This window comes from Lissotriton vulgaris, chromosome 7 (assembly GCF_964263255.1).
Source record: "Lissotriton vulgaris chromosome 7, aLisVul1.2, whole genome shotgun sequence".
In the NCBI taxonomy this organism is placed as follows: Eukaryota; Metazoa; Chordata; class Amphibia; order Caudata; family Salamandridae; genus Lissotriton; species Lissotriton vulgaris.
Genome location: NC_141695.1, coordinates 603,237,093 through 603,250,650, shown reverse-complemented (window position 1 = coordinate 603,250,650; position 13,558 = coordinate 603,237,093). Strand labels below are relative to the sequence as shown.

General features: G+C 48.3%; 1 protein-coding gene across 4 annotated transcripts in view; it reads right to left on the bottom strand.

Moving 5' to 3' along the window:
* Nucleotides 1–13,558, bottom strand: part of UNC13D (unc-13 homolog D) — a 707,512-nt gene that overhangs the window by 392,254 nt on the left and 301,700 nt on the right. The window lies entirely within an intron of this gene.

The window sequence follows — 13,558 nt, the reverse complement described above, 5'->3', positions numbered from 1 at the left end:
GAGAGACGAAAACATTACATTTAAAACGGATGATCCTTTGAACTGTATGAAATAATCATCTGGTGAAACCACTGTAGGAAGGTACATCCTGACTATGGTTGCCCCCAACTTTTTGCCCTGTGTTTTAGCTGGTTTTTGACATAGTCGACCTGGGATCCTGCCAATCAGGACCCCAGGCCTACTGCTCTCTCTTTAAAATGGATTCCATGTACCTTAGGTGCATTTCCAATTGGTACTGGGCCACCTTATCAGACCCCGTAACGCAGGGCATAGGTGTACCCAGGGCCGCCAGGGGCTGAAGCATGTATTATGCCACCCCTGGCTGGCCTCCTAAATTTGACACAACTGGCTGCATGACAGCTGGGGCGAAGTCGTGTAATCACCCTTTGCTTTAGATATAGTAGCTCTATATCTAACCATACAATGGACACCCGAGTCCCTATCAGTCACTCCTATGGCAGGCCTTGACAATCCTGAGGGCAGAGTGCATGGGCTCGCGTGAACTGTGTTCTGGCCCGAGCCGAGCCGGTTGCAGCTTGCGGAGAAAAGACCCAATGGCTGTTCCATGGTAACGCGTGCCACATCGGTAACTTCGGTGTCGCGTTATCAAGACATGTCGAGTAAGGTGTCATACGAATCGGGATGCTGCCCTCTCACCAACTCTGGCGACGAGGTTAGCATTCCGCCCTTCTAGAGGGACACGACATGTACGTAACTGTGAACCCCGGTTAAAGTTAACGAAAGCCTCAGCTCCACAAAATGGATGCTGCCACCACAGACACGAGTCTGACCTCCTGCTGCTGGGAGTCCTTCCAGCGAGGAGCGCTTGGACAAAGGGTTTCCTGTCGAGGGCGGTGTTCGCACCGTCCCAGACAGGGTTTGTGTATTCTGGGTAGGTAGGGCTTTTGCGAGAAGGTGACTGCGGAGTGGCACCCCGGTGCTCACTACGCATCTGCCGGTTAGAACCAGTTCCAGGGGCGACAGCCCTGGCCTGGGGAAAGTCCGGCAGGGGAGAGGGGTGTAACTACCCCCCTTCCTGGTCCCACCCTTAGGGCAGGACCTAGTCATGTACCCGCCCCTTTCTTTAGGATAAAGGCCGGAGCGGGGACCCTTCCAAATGAGATCATCTTTGAATCAAGAATACTTTCTACGAAAGGACTTCAAGACTCTTCTCAAGATTTCTCCCTTGTGGCTAAGGAGTAGTCACCCTGCATCAGCGGGCACCATCTAAGAACTCTGCGGTTTGCTGTAAGTCCTTCCTCAAGGAATCCGACGGCCCAGCTCGACGAGAACCGGCTTCCCTGGCACCTCTGACCTCTACCCCCGTCATCAGCTCAGCTGTGACCTGTGGGTGCGACGAGACCTCGAGGGACCGGCCATCATCAGAACCTGCACGCTCTTAAAAACCAGCACGACCATCGAGGTAACTCTCTGGTGAGTGCTCTGGGGTCCGAGAAGCCCCGACCCTGAGCCGCTCCAGCTCCGAAGTGCAGTCCCCCAGCATCTCCACGATCTGCGTGGGGCCCTTCTGCTCGCTGCTCAACACGTTGCCTGGTCACTAGCCGCTGGCTTGTGTCCTTCTGTGACGACATCCGAGAATCATCACTGCCGGTCTGGTTGCTCCAGACTGGCCCTTGCTTCCATCTTTTCGAGAAGCACCCCGGACCCTCCTGGTCCACTCAAGACGCCGACAGCGACATCCGTCGTGGGACAGCTCGCACCTCCACCGTGGTCGCCGACAACGCCTCCTGGTCCGTGAGACTGCAGAGCCTAGCGTCGCCCACTCACCTGGTCGAGGTGACGGCCAACTGGTGCCTTCCTGGTACCCTCTGACTACTGGCTAGTAGTACGAACTTGGTCCCCTCTGCTTTCAGGTTTCTTCAATCTCCGATCCAGGCTTGGATCTCTACGAACTATTCAGCACTGGTCGCCGGCCAGCAACTCCTTTTCTTCCGGCTCCTGGCTCGTCAGCGAAGACCCCGACGCCTGTAAGACTTGTGCAGCCGCAGCCCTCGTGGCTAGGTAACTCGGCATTTCAGTGCCTGCATAGCCTCCTTACTCTAGGGTCCCGAGTCCCTCGCTTCCGACTTGCCTTAAACCTTTCCGTGTCCTCAGACACTTGTTTTAACTGTGCACTTAAAGTATTTGCTAAAGAGATTTGGTTTGTGCTAAGTACCCTGTCCTCATAAAGAGTACAGGGCTGTTGTGATTCTTAATAAATATACTGTTTATTTTCATAACACTTGTGTGGTGTCCTTTCACTGGGTGTTCAAGGGGTACATGTGTGGTAAACAGCTGGCTTAACGCGCCCTCTCGAGTCTTTAGCCTTAGACTGCTCGTATCCACGCTACTAGGATAGCTGGTCTATAGGTTGACTTACAACCAAACACCATAAGGGTCGTTGGAACGATACATAGCGGTCGCTAGAATAGCGAACGTTGCATATCGGGCCAACTTCTCACAACCACTGCATGAATACAAACACACTTCTATGTATAGATCACAATCAACGAAATAGACTCCTTATGAGTGCAGCCTCTGATTTTCTAATACTTCAGATGTCGTTCATGATTTTGTGAAAATCTAGAACACAACTTATGCATCTATTTTAGAATCTTAATTCGACCTTGTGGACATCGTTCGGGGGCGAAGAAAGGTAGTCTAAAAGTAGAATTTCTTTTTTTATTTTTACCTCCAATTGGATCTTTAGCTCTATGCTAAAGAAAAACAACTGAACGGATGTCCAAACCAGTTTGATGGCTCCAGGGCACTCAGGGGCTACTGGTCGAGGTGATTGAGTCCATTTGCCACTGATATTCCCGGTCTGTCCTACTGAAGACACTAATAACTGAACACCAAGAAAACTTCTGCAGCACTTGACCATGAGACGAGCATTCAAAGGTTTATTCAAAGAGGTGGAGTAAGTTTAGAGGCTCAGAACTCAACAAGTCACGTCACACAATAACAGATTGTCGAGACAGTGCTTTTACTTTAACAAAAAATGTATGTATTTTACCACTAAACAGTAATACACAAAGAGATCCGGTGGGATGCAAGAGGTCAACAACTGTGCAGTCCTAAGGACTAAGGAAATAAACCAGGGAATACGGGAAATTTAGGCAGATGTCAGCTCGCTTGTCCTAGTGAGCGTCTTCCTTTCTAGTCAATAGTCTAGTTCAGGTTAAATGGCTCCCCAAATCCAGGGCTTGTTCTCGGCAAGGGAAGGTTTATCTACGTGTGATGAGGCAGAGCTTCTGTTCTGGAGCATCATCTAGTGGAGCCTCAGTAACCCATTACCCAGCCACGCCTTCTCCTAGCACCTTACATCTGATGCATAAAGGTCATGGTAGAGATGGTGATTAGGCATGATTCTTGGAGTCACCAAATAAGGTGCAAATAAACATACTACCCAAACAAAGATCACAGCTCTACGACAGGCTTTTGGAGAAAGGCGAGGGAGCTGATTTTCTGCAACTCCTGCACCATGCCACCACAGCTGAGCTTCTCCTCTGGGAAGACTCTTTCTGCAAGGATAGTTCCAGCAGTCCAGCAGCCTTCTCTCATCAGGCAAAGCAGGATCCTTTTCAAGCCAGACCCACAGCACTTCCAACAAATTACTGCAGACAGCGAAGTTTCCTCAACTGACTGGAAAGCTGCCTTTTAAAGAAACCAGTGCTGGAACTCGGATGATGTTCCAGCACTGTGCAGGGTGTTCAGGTATACTGGTCATTGAGAAGTCCTGGAGCACTGACGAAGTTTCAGGCTTCTCTTAAACTAGTCTTGCAGACAGAGTTTGTGCATTTTATGGTTGTAGCCAATGGTCTGGGTTCTTTGTGTATTTATTCTCATACAAATCAGCCACTCTCTTTATCCTCAGTTGATTGTGATGAAGAGGGGTAAGTAAGACACTTAAAATATAAGCACAATGGGGAAAGTAGCTTTCTCCTTTATCAACCATTCAGGTGCATAAACTCTAGGAGAACAAAAGGGCAGGCCCAGTCAAAATGCTAACCTTGCACTTCTAAGAAGACAGCTTTATCCAGACTCAACACATACTCTACCACTCTAATTGAGGTACAGTGTAAGGGAAAAATAAAGCAAAAGGCAGTGTCTACATATTTGAAGAGACCGATTTCTCCATTCTTTCCACACCTTGGAGCCTGACTTTTCACGAAGGCTTCAGGAATGCTAGCAATACACATTGCTAGACTAGCAGGCAACCTCTATTATGTGCAGCATGCTTTCAGTGGAAACTAAGATAGATTACACTGAGTTCATAGTTAATCACAACCCACACACTTCTGGTTCATCCTACTGTGTACACCAGTTCTACATACATGTGTCCCCTCCATGAATGCATAGCAAATTACCCCGTTACGTAACACTGGGCAGTGTTTTTTTACCTGCGACACCAGTAGGCCACTCACCCTTTTGCAGGCAATAGATTAAACAAGCATTTGGAATGCAATAGGTCTCGCATTAGTGAGTTTTTGAGGTATTGGCATTGCAAATAATGTGTTTTTTTTCTTCTGACAATATCCCAGCAGTACCATAAGTAATAAAAGAAAACCCACAAAGCAAGGAAAGGGTGCAGTACAATACACTGTTACTAGCTGTCCCTGTGGAGTCGTGAATGAGCAGCTATACTGGTGGGGCTAGAGCAGCACGAGATCGGAAGAGCTGTCGCCATGGCTGGCGGAGGTTACACTGGGTAGTGCTTGTTAAGATATGCTGCTGATTAGCTTAGGTGAAATTTATCTTGTCCAATTATCAGGCCTGTCATTGATAAAAGTTATCAAACCAACTTGTTGAGAATACAGCTTTTACAGTCAGATACTTTCGTTGTATGGGCAGAGATTGTACAGAGATGGGTATGGTGAGATTCAGTGAAGCATAATGCCATTAAGAAAGCACATAGGAAAATAAACTGAGTGATGCAGAGGTTTTCCAACGTGCAAGGATTGCACAGGATGATTTCAATGTGTTTTGGATGAATAGGGGTTCTCTCGCGTTAATGGAGAACAAGTTTTACCTGTTGAAGATTATGTAGTTACTGCTGAAGCATTTGGGGGTAGAGTTGTAGTGTTAGGGAGGGAGTTGGAGAGGCAGCTACTGCAGCACTGTGCCCAAAGTTCGAGTGGGGATAGGAAAACATTTGTTAAGTGTTTCTCTGTTTGCAGGAGAATGCAATAATGATGCACTATTTGGAGAGGGCTTGTACATCACTGGGAGGGCTTATCCAACGTGTGTCGGGTGGGGAGAACAGGTATCAGCTGGCATTAGCTGAAGGGAAGGTGGTCCGCAGAAACACAATAGTGGCGGGGAGCAAGAGAAGAACAGCTTGTCAGAACGAGCAAAGGTCTGCAGAGTTATGAGGTTTGAATGTTGATGCAATTTGTCGGCTGGGGGATATAGTGGGCACAGCGTGGTTTAAGGGTGGTAGGCTTGTGAGAATTTGGATAAGTGGGACGGGGTAATGTAATCATGTATATGTATCTCTATGATGGCTTACAGACCTGTCCTAATGAAGCAGCCTTTTCCTTTTGCACTTTAAGGTAAGGCGTACCAAGAAGCTGCAACTTCTGCCTCCACTGCATCCCTCTTATGGGCTATTACAACATTCTAAAAACTCCCCTGGGTGCAGCAAAAGAGAGGATGGCCAGCGTTGCTGGTTATTTACAATTCTATTCAAATGCAATAGAGCACTGGCACTACCAGTCCCTACTGTGTTGCACCCAGCGAGACCTGGGAAATGCTACATGAGTGGATAAGAGGGACGCAGGGGAGGTAGAAAAAGGAAGGACGTTGGGATCAGTGTAGGCAGAAGATACTGGCTGGAGGCATTATCACTGCACCAGGGAGCACAGGGAAGGGTGTACAAATAACGAGAAAGGCACATGATAGTAGAGGCAATGGGGCGCAGGGGGGTGAAAGCGAAATATAGCGAGAGACAGATGAAGAGGGATGAGCAAAGAGAGAGAAAATGGAGACGAAGAGGAAGGGAAAAGAAGAGGCAAAGCCAGCGATAGAAAGATGGAGAAAGAAGCAGAAGGCAGGTAGGTAGAATAAGAGTGAATGCAGAGACAAGTGAGGGAGTGGAGGGGGATACAGTGCATCTTTATATGAGTGCTTTACTTCACTACAGCATCATTGCATGCCAACACTCCCGTTGTAGGTAGAAGACTCAAGATTTGTAAGCCAAAAATTGCTGAATGTTTTGTTGCAGCTTTCTCTCGTTTACAAAATCCTGTTGGTGCCTGGAGTGAGTGACTATCCATGTAGTATTCTGGAAGAGGGGGACATTTAAGCCCTTTTCTACGTAATTCCTAAGCAGCTTGCAATGGGGATACATCACCGTTGCAAGCCAGTCAGTAATACCATACAAAAGGGCCTAAACCTTCCCCTTCTTCCAGATAACGATATGGATTGTGCCTCACTCCATGCACAGCGAAAGGGTGGGTTGAGGGAAACGCAGCATTCATGCTCGGAATGTGGAGGCTGGTGGAGGTCTAAACGAAAAATGAAAGGGAGAGATCCACTGACTTTAAAGCTTCGGAGGTGGGCTAATGTGGTAGCCTAATTCAATTTTAGAAAAATGATGAGACAATTAATCAATCAATCAATCAGGAGTTTGTTAAAGTGCGACTACTCACCCGTGAGGGTCTCAAGGCGCATGGGGTGGGGGGGGAGGGGGGTGCAGGTTCCATTCCATCAAGGAGGGGGTCTGTCGAAGAGTCAGGTTTTGAGGTTTCTTGCGAAGATGGGGAGCGATGTTGTCTGTCTGAGGTGGAGCGGAAGGGCGTTCCATGCTTTGGCCGCGAGGAAGGAGAAGGAACGGCCTCCCGATCTGGTCTTTCTGGTGCGAGGGACCACGGCGTAGGAAAGCTGGGCTGACCGTAGGGTCCTTTGGGGTGCGTGGAATTTGAGTCGGCTGTTCAGGTATGCTGGTCCGGTGCCGTGGAGGGCCTTGTGTACGTGGGTGAGCATCTTAAAGGTGATTCTCGCCTCAACGGGGAGCCAGTGGAGTGTGCGCAGGTGCTGGGAGATGTGGCAGTGTTTTGGCAGGTTGAGGACCAGTCTTGCGGCGGCGTTCTGGATGTTCTGTAGCTTGCGGATGAGGTTTTTGTTTATTCCGGCATAGTGTGCGTTGCCGTAGTCGAGTCTGCTGGTGACCAGGGCGTGAGTGACTGTCTTTCGGTGTTCGAGGGGGATCCATTTGAAGGTCTTACGAAGAAGGCGGAGGGTGTGGAAGCGGGAAGATGAGACAGAGTTGATCTGGCGGTCCATTTTGAGCTCGGAGTCCAGGATGATTCCCAGGTTGCATGCGTGGTCTGTGGGTGTTGGCGGGTTTCCAGCCAAACAAAAGGAAAGGCAGCCATTAGAAGTGCTTAGCAAGCGTGGACAACAGATCACTGGATGCACAATTTGCCCCTTCATCTGAAAAGGGAGGAGGGGCCATCACACGCGATACAGTGTAATGGCCAAACGAAATGCTCTCTAAGTTAAATTGCCAGAAGAAAAGCTAAGCAAACAAAGGAAGGACTGTTACTGAAATGCAGCAATAACAAAGCTGCATTTCTGATTGACACAGACAATAGCCAATAAGAATCAGTGGGTGTGCGAACAAGTCATAGAATAGGATACAACAGGTCTTGCAGACAGCGCATGAGCCATCTTAGGCTCGACCTAAAAAGGCCTGCCCTACTACTATGAATTAACAAGCTGTCACCACTACCTGTCTTGTGTAATGCAGGAAGCGGACAGCAGTCACACTCACTTGGGGAGGATACATATAGTGTACGTGTTCCCATTATTTCTCTCACAGACCTCTGTCTGAGTCTAAAGGTCATAACTAAAGCCTGTATGTGGAGGATCGCATGATGGTCGTGTGCACGGAGTTCAAAAATAAGTTGGAAGACACGCCACAAACTCACTATTTGTAAATCAAGGCAGAGGTGTATACTCACATCATACAGGGGTGATTCCTGTCCCAAAATGAAAAGACAATTTGTCTAAGAATATGCTTTTTTATACAAATCTGTCCATAGTTTTTGAAATATTATAGCTACAAAAAGCTTTTAGTAGTCTTTGAACGGTTAATCTTTTGTACATTTAGAATGTTGATTTGAAAAATATTTGTAGATCCACTGACAATCAAATGATGAAATGTTCACTCTGCTATCTTATCTTCGTATGGGTTCCTTTTCAGGTTTCCATTCTAATTCTTTTTAGTTCCTTGTACCAGCCAAGGCCTCTCCTCTGGATCTCCGCATTGTCTACTAAACTCATCAACAATCTTTCTTCTACAGACCCTGCTCAGGGCACAGGTCTTACTGATGCATTCATTTCAGAAGCCACTGGCTTTACATTATTTAATAAAAGTTATAACTATAAAAGATCTCAAGCATGTGCTCCGTGATTTTCCTTTGAACTGGGCAGTCTAAAATCTAAATGGAAAAAGGCAAAAAGCCTTTGGCGTAAAGACTACAAACCTCTCATGAAAATGAGGTGTGATTCTGAGCTTGGGATATACAAAAAGGCATTTTTTTCTGCTCATAGTCTTTACCATTGCAGCCACGTCTGTACTGAACCCAGTTCTGTCAAAGGCACTTTTACCGTGGTTCATGAACTTAGTGACCCAGGATGTCTAATATCAGCTGTTCCTCCTTCACAAGAATTATGCTGCTTCAGCTAAAAAACAAATTCTTTTCCTTCTGCTTCAGCTCTGACAATTTTTATCTGGGCCTCTCCTCCTTCCATTCCTTATCTGTTATAATCCGACTGTGTTGTTATTTCTCCTAATTGGGCTATAATGCTTTATTTATTAAAAAAAGTTCACGCTGACGTCTTGGATCTAAAGAATTAGTGCCCTATCTGTCTTCTCCCTCTTTAAGCAAAAGTTCTGCAAAATGCTATCGATACCCAAGTATTCCATCAACGTCTTTGTACTTAACTCATCAGGTTGTCCATCTGTCTATGTGAACAAACCTGCACTCACTGCAGCTTGGATGACATCAACCTAGTGCATCAGATGACCATGGCGTCACCGTCGGGATCATTTAATTTGTTAGCCACTCTTGACATCATCGATCATTCAACACTGCTTAAACGGCTTTGCAAACTGGGAATAATCTCATCTGCCCTTGAGTGATCAACTCCCAGGAACTGCCCCTTCTGTCTTTTCAGTCGGTTTTGAAACCTGTACTTTTTGGGGTCAAGCAGAGGTTCTTTTATTCTTACACCAATAACAGACAAATTCTGATTATTATCAGCAGCTCACATTTTGCGCTTACTTCCACTTTCCAGGCATTTATGATTTCAGCTGCAGAATGGATGGCAACCAGAAGTCTAAAACATAACTCTGCTAAGAAGCTTAACAGAAACCCTCAACTTCTCAAAGCTCCACGGTCATTACGGGGCTGTATTCAAGCAATATCGGTCCAGTCACGGTAATGGGTACAACACGAGTATGTGTCCTACAATGTACATGTATTTATATAGCGCAAATCACCGACCCGGTATCTAAGCGCTTGCTTAGGGAACCCGTCCTGGTATTCCCCTGTGAGATAACCCCGGCAGGGTATCCACAAGGTGAAAGCCAGGCATCCCACCGCGAGGGGCCGTTGTGGAGATTAAGCAAGCTATTGCCCAGAGTCGCAGAGTGTGAACCCGTGAATCGAGTAGGCACCGGAGCGAGAATTGTTGAGTCCGTGGACATTTTAGGACTCAAGACCCCGCCGAGCCGGGAATTGAACCCTGGTCCCGGGCTGACCTCTGCCTCCAGGTCTGCCTCCTCTAACCAGTGAGCCACACTTCTCCACAATCCAAATACAAATATAATAAGTACCCATAATCCTTCACTAACTCGTTATCGTTCCATAATAAAGTAAGTTACTCTAACCAAATGGTACTCCCTCTAATTTTAAAAGGTCAACAATTTGTAGCCTTCGCATTAATTCTTGAAGTCCGATTCTATTAAATCAACTAAATCATACGCGGTCCCTGTATTGAATCTTCTAAATAACACAAAAAGTTTCTAAGTTTGATCTACAAAAAGATATATAACAGACGTCCCTCACCTTATTACATAAGCCGTGATGGTTACCGGGCTATGTTTGCCCAATCAGCATAAATCTTCGTTATGGGTTCAGCACGAGTACATGTTCTATAACCCAAATATAAAATGTATGAGAATGAGGAGTGAATTTGAAAACTGTATATTAGTTTGAGAAATGATAATTGAGGGACGGTGTTTATTCTTAGACTATATTTAAACCGGGCCTGAGGAATACTGTGGACGCTTTAGAGAGATTATTTTGGTGAGTTACTGTGACAATACTTGTTTACACTTTATGTAATATTATTATTGCTATAGATTGAGTGATGAATACATGACAGTTTGCACCTGAAGGACTTCTATTTTCAATTGGGTATGATGTTGTCACCCAAGAGCCACAACCTAACACTCTATTTAGCCCTGAACTACTGTTCTAGGCTATTTTATAACACGGGATGGAAATCCATTGAATACTGGGGGCGTTTGATAGTTTACACTATATCAAGATAATTTACACTTTTCTGGGGTGACTTGAGCACGACTTTGGTGGGGTCCTTTTTCCCACTTATTAACTTTTCTTTATATCTTTGATGGTTTGAGGGTGTATCCCTTAAGGAATTTTATTGGAAATGCAGTGGAAGCATCAATACTTTTGTTTCTGTATTTTGAAGACTTGTCATTTACTTTGCTATTTGGGTTGCAGCCCTGAAGAAGTCATATGTCTAAACGGACTTGACGAAACACGTGTTGGCTGCGTCTAATTATGTGATGGATTTTGGATTGAACTACACTTGAATTTGGACATTAAATGAGCAGAACGACATTCCAAGACTGTGTGTTATGATTTTCGAGTGCTCGATAGATAATTATACTGTTTATTAAACCACTTATGTGGTTTACTTCTGGGGATGTGGTAACCGGCCCCGTTTCATCCTGAGCACCATTCTACAAATTGCAACTCTACATTGACCTTGATTTGCTGTGCACTCTTTCAAACTGTTACCATTTTGTATTGTATAACGCTAGAAACATCATCTCTCTGTTTCACAAGGCTTGTCAAACATTAATGAAAGGACTCTTCAGAACCTTAGCTTCGGTGCAGCCTCCTTCCCGGAATAGCATCTTAACGTGGTCCTTTCACAGTTAGTGAAGTAGCCTTTCAAACCTATTCATCTTGCTAAGTATAAATTTCACACAGGGGGCCTGGCAGCCAAGATGGTGCACGTGTGCTAGGCGAGCTCCGTCCAGCCTGAGCATTTATCCTTCATCTATCCTTCCCTCCGATCCTTTTCCTACCTCTGGATCGTGTCAATGGTGGGGAGCGCTCAGGGGCTGTGTGCTGTACCCATTTTGGCTCCACATCTCAGCGAGGTGAACTACGGAGGTGGAGGCCTGGGGTACGGCCTGGGTGAGGTGGAGCGGCGCAATAGCATGAATAGGCGGCTGGCGCACGAGAAGTGGCGTCCAGGGGGCTTCGTAAGATCAGCCGAGCCAGTGAAAGCGGACTTGCAGCGGCAGCTTACAAGGTGAGGGGGTCGAGCGGTGGTGGGGGCCACTGGATGTCTGCGGCGCGAGCCTGGAATGAGGCTGCCCCCCCAACCCCTCCGTTTTCTTGCGGGGATTATGGCAGGACTATCGGCTGCTTAAATCGGGCAGCTGGGAGACACGAAATTGAGCAGCCGGCCGTATTATTGAGCAGCAGGAAGCACTGAGCGAGGGGAGTGCTATGTGCCGTGCCCGGTGTCTGCCTGACTGCCCTGAGGAGGGGGCTGAGCCTGTGCTCCTGCGCTGCTAGATGCCTGGAGGGCCGCTCCCGGCCTGGCTCTCCTCAGAGGTGCTGTGCTCTCGCTCCGGCAGCCATTTCGAGTCGTGTGAGGAGGCGGTGTGGGCGCCTGGTGAGACCGCTCCAGCTGGTGGGGGCCCTTTGCTGTAGCCTTGTGCCCTTTTGAAAGGAAGGCGGACACATTGGGGGCCCTGTGGAGAGCGAGGGTGGCCCGCCGGACCCTGGCACTTGTGCCCTGCTGGGGGTGGCCGTTACTATTGCAGAGACGGCGTGGGCCTGTTTGAGGTGGAATGGCCCCTCTGCACTGAGGAATTACCTTAGACATCAGTTTGACACATTCTGCACGTCCCCCGGGGGCCCCCTCGGCTCGGCGCTTGTTCCTTGCTGCCTGCTGGGCCCCTGAGCTCGGCAGCCAGGTCGGGTCACGCAGGACTCAGATTCATGATGCCGGGGTCCACCCCGTCGTGCGTCTCTTCATACCTATGCAGGTGGCCCTGTGATCCTTGGGTGCTGCGGCCAGACAGGCTGATGCTGGGTCGTCTGGCGTTAGGAGGGCCCAGTGGACGCTATGACGAGGGACAAGACAAGTGGTGGCTCGGCCAAACAGAGCACGCTCAACAAATACACCGGCCCTGGGGCCGCGGCGGTGGCGCCTGTTGGGGCGCAGGGAACTGGGTCTGACATACCGGACCATGCTGCGCTCATGGCCGTTATTAGGCAGTCTAGGGATGTCCTTGATGCTCCTCCGCCAAGACTTGTGGAATGCTGTGGCCCGCATCACGGAGACCGAAACGCATATCTCTGAGGTGGAGGACGAAGTCGCCATTCTGCAGAAACGGGTAGCCACCCTTGAGACAACCCAGCAGGGCCTGGCAAGACACGTGGAGGACGCAGAGGGTCGTGCCAGGTGTAATAACCTCCGCTTTGTTGGCTTTCCGGAGGGATGTGAGGGGGGGGGACATGGAACAGTTCCTTACTCAATGGCTGGAGAGTTGGCTGCCCCCGGAGTCCTTGTCCCGCTGTTTCATGATAGAGCGTGCTCATAGGGCCCTTATGCACCGACTACACGAAGCTGGTCCAACAACGGAGACAGTCCTTTTTGTCGGCCAAGGCTCGACTTCAGGATCTCAAGCTTCCATACGCTCTGCTGTATCCGGCCCAGCTGCGGGTGGTGTATGGCTCCCGGATCCATTTCTTCGACTCACCAGAAGAGGTGTTCCAGTTTACAGATGAGACGGTGCGGCTGAGACCTCATACACCGCCTCGGCAGGACTCAGACTTCTCCTCCAGTGAGGCAGCTCGTAAGCAGCCTCAACCGAAGCTTAAAGATTGCAGGCGTTCCAGATCCAGACGCCAATCCCGCTCCTGCAGTACATCCTCTCAGGCAGGATCAGCCTCCCGGAAGAATATATCAGGCTCCTAAACAGAGGGGGAGTTCGCAGTTCCTGGTAACTTAGACAATGTTGTTTGGATCAGAGGTGTTCACGTGAAGGCAGTCTTCTCTGTTGGACTTCTAGCAGAGGTTGCCTGACGCTTTTGGGCTGTACTTTGGGAATCCATTGGTCGAGGAGTGCCGGGAGTCCCTGTTGGGTTCTGCGGGCGGCACCCTCTGCGATAGATGCTTTATTGATGTTGAAGTATAGGGTGGGGGCTTTGTTGGGTTGCTTATGTTTTTGTCAACAAGTCGCACTTCATTGTTGTATTGTTAGCCCCTAGGC